Here is a 10626-nt window from a genome sequence, read left to right on the forward strand (position 1 = left end):
AATTTATATTTGGTTTAATAATATAATTTTTTTTATAGAGATAATATTATAACTCAATAATTATCTTAATTATATTTTAGATTTTTTTATATTTAAAATGAATGTTTATCCTGTATTTGATAATATTTATCTACAGTTAGTTACAACTTACACGAATTTAAAAATGAAGCTTTAATAGGTTGTATTTATGCAAAATTACTTGTAAAATTGAATTTTAAGTAATATGCATCAATAAAYAGTACTTCATGCATAAAAAATGAGTTTTAAGAGTTTTTATCAAATGTTTTATGATATTGCATCAATAAACAATACTTCATGCATAAAAAATGGTTTTTAAGAGTTTTTGTCAAATGTTTTATAATATAGTATAGATAACATTTTATAAAGATAATAATTAAGTATTCTGTTAGAACTCATTGATTATCCTAATTATATTTTTAGATTTTTATATTTAAAATGAGATGTTTATCTTGTATTTGATTATATTTATCTGCAGTTAGTTACATGCACGAATTCAGATATGGAGCTTTAATAAACTGGGTTTAAGAGTTTTAAGAGTTTTTAATAGTTTTAACCAAATGCTTTATAAGATAGTATAGATATTTAGAAAATATATGTTTGTGCCACCAAATTTTATTACTTAAATGGATGGATCAAATCTTAAAAATAAAAGTTGAGAAAAGAACCAAATCTGTTATAAAAATAAAAAATTATTTGAGGAACCAAATTTGTCATACTAATGGAAATTAGTTCAAACATGTTATAAAAATATGAGAGACTAAATTTGTTATTGAAAATTGAAGTTAAGGAAAGAAGAAGGGGTTGTTTGACAATTGTTGAATGGTTTGGTGCTGAATGATTAAGTGGTCAGAATGATTAAGAGACTCTCATGATATAGTGCAAAATGATATATAATTGTTTGGTAATTATGTACAATGAAATTACGGCTCTTAATGGTTAAGGAAGATACATGATACAAAATCATTCAGAGAGTTTTAGAACCAATAAGAGAGAGATTTTTTTTTATCAAACAAAATTCACCTCTTAATGATTTAAAGATTGTCTCTTAATTGAACTATTAAGAGGTAAACAAACAACTCCGAAATATCATATTCGTGATAAAAAAAATAGAACTACACGAACATCTCTTGTTAATAATTTTTTTAAAAAATCCTACTCGTTAATTTATGTAAACCATTATAAACCAAATTTGTAAAAAGTGAAAATGAAGGAAGGAAAGTGCCGTGGTAGAGACGCAGACAGAAAGGCGCGTGGGAAGATGTGTAAGGGTCTGACAGATGTGCCACCAGACGAGGGTTCTAACCACCGTTCCATCCGGATTGAATCCCACCCCCCAATATCCACCTATTTATTGCTCTTTCGTTTCAAAACTCTATATTCATCAATTATAACATTTCTATTTAATACTCATTTAAAATATAACTTACAAGAGTAGTGTTTGATTGATTTGAGCTTGATTTCAAAAGTCAAAAGTAACAGGATGTTTCAAATTCAAATCCAAGGAGGAATAAAAATCCTCTTGTGGCCACAGAGATTCAAATGCGGTGACTCCGAACTATCTGCAAAGCAGATGGTCGCCTTGGAATTAGTCGGCTCGCATAGCAGGTTGAATATCAAGGTAAATCAAATATATATATATATATATATATATAGTTTGTTTCAAATACAACTCATCGTATTTGTACAACCAATGCAACCCAATAAATTGAGATATTTATGGAAATGATGAGAGTTCATTTATTATGATTTGAATATTTATGGAAGATGAATATGGTTCATTAATTATGATCAATACTTTATATTAGGAAACAATCAAAACTTCTACGAAATCATATATTAATCAAATGAAATGGACGGTTGAGATTGAATTGTATTGGTTGCACAAATGTCAAAGGTTGTATAATAACCAACCTCTATATATCTATCTATCTATCTATCTATCTATCTATCTATCTATCTATATATATAATTATAAAAAATTTATTTTATAATAAAAAATAATTTAATTATTTTTTAAATTTATTTATAAATAGTATATTTAGATTTTCTTCTAAATTTTAGAAACCAAATACATCAAAAATTAACCATAAGGGTGGTGCTTGATTGGTTTGAGCTTCGCTCCAAATGTCAAAAGTGTCTGAAGGTCCCAGGTTCAAATCCAAGAAGGAGCAAAAATTCTCGTGTGGCCACGGATGTTCAAATATGGTGACTCTGGGCTACCTGCAAAGCAAGTGGTCGTCCTGTGATTAGTCGTCTCGCATAGCGGATTGGATATCTAGGTTAATTATCTGACCAGAAGCCGTCTAATTATATTTGATAAAAGCTAGATAGTAAGAACGATGATAATAAAAATTATTCAATTTTAACATCACATAATAGAATTAAGAGTAAATTACACTTTTAGTCTCTGTGGTTGTCACCTACTATCAACTTTCGTCCCTTTTTTGAACTAATTACAATTTTGGTTATTGTGGTTGTCATTTTGTTTCACTTTTGGTCCCTCAAACTAACTTTTGGTAAATAATCCGTTAACTCAAGGAGTATTTTCTTCTTTTATATTATTTTTCTTTAATTTTCAGATAAAAATGAAGAAAATATATCATTAGATTGACTTTTGATGAATTAAAGTAATTATAAATAAAAAATCATATAAAGAAAAAAGTTGTTATCCTTTTCTTTATATAATCACCCTCAATGTTCCAACATATCATGAGGGCCGTTCCTAAGATTTTTGCTGCCCTGTGTTAAAATAATAAAAGATGTCCTTAAGTCTATTTTTTTTAAGCCAATGAAACAACGAAACATACGATTTTTAAAGAGTTTAGAACATATTCAAACTAAGTGTCTCATTCTCATGTTGATTTTTATTAATTATAATTAAAAAAATACAATGGGGGACATAAAAACCAAAACCCTAAATACAAAATATAGAATGATAAAAAAATAAATCCTAGATTAAGATTGTGCTTCCTTCTTTTCCGGTTTTCCTTTTTCCAAAATGAAATTAGCAAAATAGAAACTTTATTTCAATATATAAGACTTAACAGACAAACAAAACTATAATTAGTTTTTAACTAAAATAGTAAATTACATCTAAATTACTGTCATAGTAAGCAAAAATTAAAACTCAAAAGTTATAGGTGTAACAACTGAAGGCTAAGGGCCTATCTATTAACAACTTAATGGAACTAACAACTTATTTGCTCAACTACGCATGATTGTTTCGTAGTGGCTTAATGATATAAAAATGACTTATCCAGTAAGCTTCTAGGGAGAACTTTATATAGAAAGTCAAGTTTTTTCCAAACATGTCCATTCTAACTAAAAAAACGCTCCTTACATCTTCGAAAAAACTCTTTCAAACAAAAACTTTTTCAACTTATACAAACAGATTAATTTATACAGACAACGGTATCCATATAGAACTTAATAAAAAACCAATCAAACACCCCATAAATCTAATGCGGTAATGTCAAACCTCAAAGTAAACAAAAGTCAAAAGAACAATAATAAATTGTTAAATTCATAATTTATGTTACTGTGCATTGCAAAGAACAAGTGCCCAATAATTAAGACAATATCACAATATGTTGTTAATGTTGTGCAGTGTGCTCCAACTATGTTGATACAGTGATGTGCTCATGTGAATTGAAAATTTCAGTTCTCAAATATTTCAATATGCAAAAGAAAGACTCATTATCAAAATGACAAAAGCCCCTTAGCATATTAGGTCGGCAAACCACACGACCATATGACTCATCTTTATAATAATCAGTCAAAAAATTTAGATTTTTTTTTGCAAAAAGATCTAAAGATTCATAAATCATAATATGACTTACACAACAACTCGGTAAGTTCAATCAACAGTAGAAATCAGTCATTCGATATTCTATCTTTGATTTCTTGAATCTAATTTCATGACCGTTAATCGGCTGGAAAGAGAACTTCATGTCTTGAAAATCGAAATAGTCGAAATTTGAAGAACAATAGAAATTAGATTGAGTTGTTGGAATGATAGCGTTAACTTGTTCACGATATGCATTAAGTATTCATCACTACTAGGCATTGGGCATGTTTTTATAGTTAAAGCTCAGTTGTCTAATTCCCAGATTATTAAACCCGAAACTAGTAATAGATGACAACTTGATGCCCCTTTAAGCTTTGATGCCATGTGCGGCCGCACGGGCTGCACGTGGCCAGGGCCGATCCTGCATATCATCTTTTTATCAATGTAAGATGGACAAAGTTAACTACAACTCAATATTTTGGAATTCTCAATCCACATTTTGCCATATCATGTCTTTTTGGTTCTTACTTATAGATTATAGATATAAAATTTTATGGGTTTATTAGATTATTATACGTAACTTATATATAGAAAGTAAATGAATGGTTAATTCATTTAATGATATGTTTTTATTTTAAATAATTCAAAAATTGAAAAAAAATAACAACTAATAATTATGACTCTATCAAGATATCACATCATCTTTTGATGATTCTCCTTTATATAGATATATACATTATTATTATTTTTATTACTAAATTTAACAAATTCATATGAGCCGTTCAATTTCGATTAACGTTAAATTAAAGGTTATAATGCATGAAAAAGGGAAGAAATTAAGTGAAAGACAACTTTTGAAACAAATTCGGTTGTTTTTTGAAATTCGGTAATTTTTTTGAATTAAACTCCTTTCCTTTCGTGTATGAATTTTGGTCGTTTCAATTCTTTTTACCAAGTTTCGTAGGTGAAACCAGACACTGAATAAAATAATTAAAGTAGTTTAAACAAAGTTCATAGGTGAAATACTGATTTTTGTTTAAAGTTTATAATGTTGTTTCATGTATGAATTTTGGTTGTTCTAATTTTTTAACAAGTTCATAGGTGAAACTAGAAAATCAATAAGATAATTGAAAAAGTTTAAACAAAGTTCATAAGTGAAATACTGATTTTTGTTTATAGTTCATACATGTTTCTTTTTTGTTGCAAAATTCAGTTCTCTCTCTCTCTCTCTCTCTATATATATATATATATATATGTGTGTGTGTGTGTACATGTGGGGGGGGGGGAGATCTAATCAAATGAAAACTAATTAGTTTGTGGTAACTGTGAGTTCCAATATGAGCCAATCATTTTGTTATATTAATTGTATTACCTTAATTAAGAAAAATGGTGTATTAGTAATTTTATTAATATTTTATTAAAGATTATCAATCAAAGAGATTGATACTGTTTCTTTATTAATCAAACAAATTATGGAAGTTTCTTTCTATGAAGTTACAACTAAGAAAATAAATATATAATTTCTTACTGTTAAAAGTTATTGGGTATCGCACTGGTAACATAGTGGTATCACAGTTGTATTCATCAACCAGATCCGGTATCATAGTGTGTATCACAGTATATTTTTTTCGTTATACGAAGTGTATCACAATATATTTTTGTTGTTTTACGAAGTGTAATACAATATATCAGGTAATGTTTTTATTTACCAAGTGTATCACACTATGTTTTTTCGTTATTTTGTGAAGCGTATCACATTGTGCATCATGTGTCGATATGATGTTCGTTGGAGAGAGTTGAGAGGAGAGAGAGGAGAAATCTAGAATGACTAAAATATCCTCAATTAATATTTTTAGTTAAAATTACCAAAATTATTAATTTTTCTAATTTAACATTTGATTTGTGGTTGAAATTGTGTCTCACAGTTATAACAAACTTATCAGTTCTTCATTGAATGGACCACTATATGTGTGTGTGTGTGTGTGTGTGTATGTATGTATGTATGTATGTATGTATGTATGTATGTATGTATGTATGTATGTATGTATGTATGTATGTATGTATGTATGTATAGAGGCAAAACCAAAAACAAATCGTCTAAACGTCACACACCTTACAAACCAATCTCAACCGTCCGTGTAGATTATCAAATCAATATCAACGATGTAGATTAAATCGGTTCTGAAATTGACTCTCAACCTTATCTGCAATTGATTTGGTAACCCACTAAAAATCCCAAAATACACAAAATCAAGGACTGAGATTGGTTTGTACCATGTGTAATATTTCGATGGTTTGTATTTGATTTGTTCTCTGTATGTATTTATAAATATATAATATATAGTTTTATGACTGATATATAATCATTTTTATATTTTCTGTGAAGTTAGTACTCGTTTTTATATTTTTTGTTATCATTATCAACTCAATAAATTAAAAACTATCGTTGCCTATGTAAGCCCTCACGCACCAACTTCCATGTGACTGTCGACATATTCTTTGATCACAAGATTTTGCTCAGTTACTGAAAAAACCAGTTATTATTTTCTTCCTAGAATAAAATTTTCAATTAAACACAGCTTCGTTTTGATATATTGACACGTTTGTTTTCCACCTACTTGACACACATGCAATTACCCAATAAATAACCAATAATGAACATGCTACAGTTTTGAAGTATTAGTACCTCGAACACGAAATCATGACAATTCGTAAAATGGTACTTACATCTTTAAAGCTGGTAACTAAATGCTAGCACAGGAATCTACTAACCGTTATGTAAATCCGCCCCTAACTCTGACACCATAGATTCATCATATGCCGCTATTTATTGAGATTTCGTCAACTCTTTATCTCAATGTATTTTCTCTTTCTTGCTGTTCTTTTTCTTATTTCTCATCAACTTAAAAGTCTAATTAATGTGTTTTGTAATCAGGGCCGTCCCTGTGGGAGGGCAACACGGGCGCATGCCCAGGGGCCCAAAAATTTTCTTTTAAATACAATAGTAGTCTAAAATAATATAATAAATTAAAAAAAAACCCAAAAAATTGTAGTATACAATAAGGGGCAAAAAGAATTAGTAGATAATAAGTGGCCCAAAATATATCAATTAATTACATTGGAGAAGAAAATAAAAAAAAATTAATTGTCATTCATTATATGTTATTGTTTATTATTGACTCTCTAATTTTTTTTTATCTCCAAAAAGGTCTATTGATATTGGCTATTACTATCTCTATATGCTTGACTGTTTTCGTGCTTCAACTATTCAACGTTAAGATCATGGCTTGTTATTGCTATATATTTTTATCAATTTCTGTTTCTATTGACTATTGTTATTTGGTTATGTTGTTCTAATTGTTTTTGTTGACTATTGTTATCTATTTTTGCTTCTACATAAAATATTTTATTATTGTTTGACAATCAATTTATTGTTCTTATAATTTATGATATGTTTCATGGTTTTWTGATTAATAAATAWTTTTTTTCTACTAATGTCTCTTATAATGTCATGTTTCATAAACTTTTAATCTTAACATCTTATTTTGGTTGAGCAAAAAAAGAAGGAAAATAAAATTTAAATATTTTCATCAACTGTTTGACTTATGTATCTTTCATTGGGATTCCACCACATAACAAGCTTCTATTTAAGTGCTCAAACAATCTTTTGTTGAGCTTACATATTATATGTTTAATTCATTATTTATTCTTATTGAATCTCAATGGATAATCTTTTCTTTCATATTCTTATTGATCCTCATTTGTCTACTTGTCTAGAAAACCTTGATAATCTTCTTTATTATTGATCTCTCGTTGACCCTCACGATTACCTCATTCATACAAATTCTCTTTTTGTATCAAAATAGCACATATTTTTTGTTATAAACTAAAAAAATTCTTACTTTTTATAAAAAAATTATCAACATAGTTTCTATACTCTTGGTTTCAAATTACCTAATAAGAAGTATGTAAATTTTAAGTATTCTTATATATATATATATATATATATATAAGAGTATATATATATATATATATATATGATAAAGATAAATAAGATTTCTTTCCTCGGTAAATTATTAACATTTCTTGTACTCAATTTTATAACAATGGAAAACATTTATTGAATTTTTTTCGTACTTACCGAGGGTCACTACAAAAAAAGTGAGCATTGACGATTCACTTTTTAGCGACATGTTTATGCCACAAGTTATAGCGACGACATGTTGTTATATACTTTTTCTAATGATAAATGGACTTTTAGCGACGACAAAAGTCGCTGCTAAAAGCCTTGTTTCTTGCCGTGGGCCCTGCTTTTACGTTCGCCCAGGGCCTAAAAAATGTCAGGAACGGGCCTATTTGTAATGATATTCATTTAACAACCTTGAACCCTAACAAAGGGCATTATGGGAAAAACATAGTTAACACAAATGTATGTGTATATATGCATGTACAAGCGTACGCGTGCGTGCGCGCGCGCACACACACACACACATTCTAATGTAAAAAACAAATGCTTCTTTAGATTTCTCACAAAGGAAATCTGATATATATAACGTGTATGATTATATGTATATATACGATTTGAGCATTACCTTTAATGCCCTACCAAAAATCAAAATTGATGTATATTATCTAATAATTAACATAATATATATATATATATATATATACAGAGAGAGAGAGAGAGAGAGAGATAGATGTGAGTTATTATGTAACATTTTATCCTTTACATTTGTACAACCAATACAACTAATTTCAACCATCCATTTAGGGGGTGTTTGGAAATTGCTGAATGATTTTGTGCAGAATGATTAAGTGGCCCTCATGATATAGTGCAAAATGAAATATAATTGTTTGGTAATTGTGTACAATGAAACCAGGGTTAAGAGAGATCCAGAATACAAAATCATTCAGAGGGTTTAAGAACCGTTAAGAGGTAAAAAAATTTTTGCCAAACAAGATTCACCTCTTAACGGTTCAGAGGTTGCCTCTTAATGGAACTATTAAGAGGTAAACAAACAACCCCTTAATTTGATAAATATGTGATTTCATAAAAGTTTTGATTGTTTTCTAATATAAAATATTAATCATAATTAATGAACTCTATTCATCTTCCATAAATATTAAAATCATAATAAATGAACTCTCATCATTTTCATAAATATCTCAATTGATTGAATTGCATTGGTTATATATAAATATATATATATATATATGAGAACGTCATGGCTTAAACGTAAACCTACCCTATGGATGTGTTTCGAGCGGTTTTGCATAAACTCGTCGATCTCTCTTGTTGTGAGCTGTCAAAAGGCTTGTGATTGGTAAATGCCTGTCCCATCATTACGGTAGTAGCCAATATACAACAAAGGTACTTCGCATATTGAAAAGGTAATCAATCATATCGATTTTACTACACTGAATGTAAGAAAATCATTTGCAAACAATTTGAGGGCAACAAATCTTACAAAGCTATCTAGGTCGTCCTTTTTTTGATCAGTGGTTGAGAAATTTTTGGATTTAAATTAATTGAAAGATTAAGTAAAGGGTAGTTTTGGAATAGATTTTAAATATTTTAAAATTAAATTTTATTCAATAATTAGAATTATCTCTACAATTTTATCATTAAATTTAAATATTATTAAATAATTAGAATTATTTCCATCACTCACACTCTCTCTCTTATCTCACGATTTCTCTTTCGTCTATGGTTTTCTCCTTTGGTTTTCGTATCTGTATTTGGTTTTCGTCTTTGTGGTTTTCGTCTCCCTTTCTTTTTCATTTTACATCATTATCATACATAACCGTATATTAACTCAAACTAGAAGGGTACCCGTGCAATGCATCGAGACACATTTCGATTTCATTGTTTCCTTTTATTTTTTATCTATGTTGAATAATACGATTTTATGTGTTTTGAGAAAGCGATAATGTTTTTATTTTTGAATAAAATATAAATTTGAAAATATCATATAAAATTTGCAAAAAATATATCAATATTAATATCAAATTAACTATTTAAAAGTTCTTGTTTGTGTATTTTTTTATTCAAAATTTTTATTATAATTTAATTTAACATAATGAAGTAATTTAATTTAGGTTTAATAATATTTTTTTATAAAGATAATAATTAAGGATTATGTTAGAACACAATAATTATCCTAATTATATTTTAGATTTTTTATATTTTGAAATGAGATGTTTATCATTTATTTGATTATGTTTATCCGCAGTTAGTTACACGAATTCAAACATGTAGTTTTAATAAATTGTATTATGTACAGTTTACTTGTAATCTTGAATTTTAAGTAATACGTATTAATAAACAATACTAAAAATATTTTCAAGAGTTTTTGTCAAATGATTTATAATATAGTATAGATATATCAAAAAATATGTTTCACTTTTTATAAATTATATCATTATAATCGTCTCATCAATACTTTCAGAATGAGTCCAATATTAAATATTTTTCGATTTAATCTCATATTATTAAATAACATAAATATGTAGTTAATTATCTTTAAAACTTTCATCTTATACCTTATAGTTATAGTATTTAATTTGTTTTATATAATCTTATTTTTTTCATTTCTATTTTACACTCGTAATTTACAAATTTAAAGATGTAAAACCCATAACTTTAAAATCTCCACACCCCAAGATAATATTAAAGATCAATTTATTTTAAATTACAATTTATAGTCTTATAATTAGTTATATAATTTGTTTCATACCACTTGTTTTTTCATTTTTCATTTTTATTATATTAAAATAAATAATCGTATATAATTATAATCGTCTCATCAACACCTTTA

The sequence above is a fragment of the Cynara cardunculus genome, assembly GCF_001531365.2.
Source record: "Cynara cardunculus var. scolymus isolate 2C chromosome LG 17, CcrdV1, whole genome shotgun sequence".
Taxonomy (NCBI): domain Eukaryota; kingdom Viridiplantae; phylum Streptophyta; class Magnoliopsida; order Asterales; family Asteraceae; genus Cynara; species Cynara cardunculus.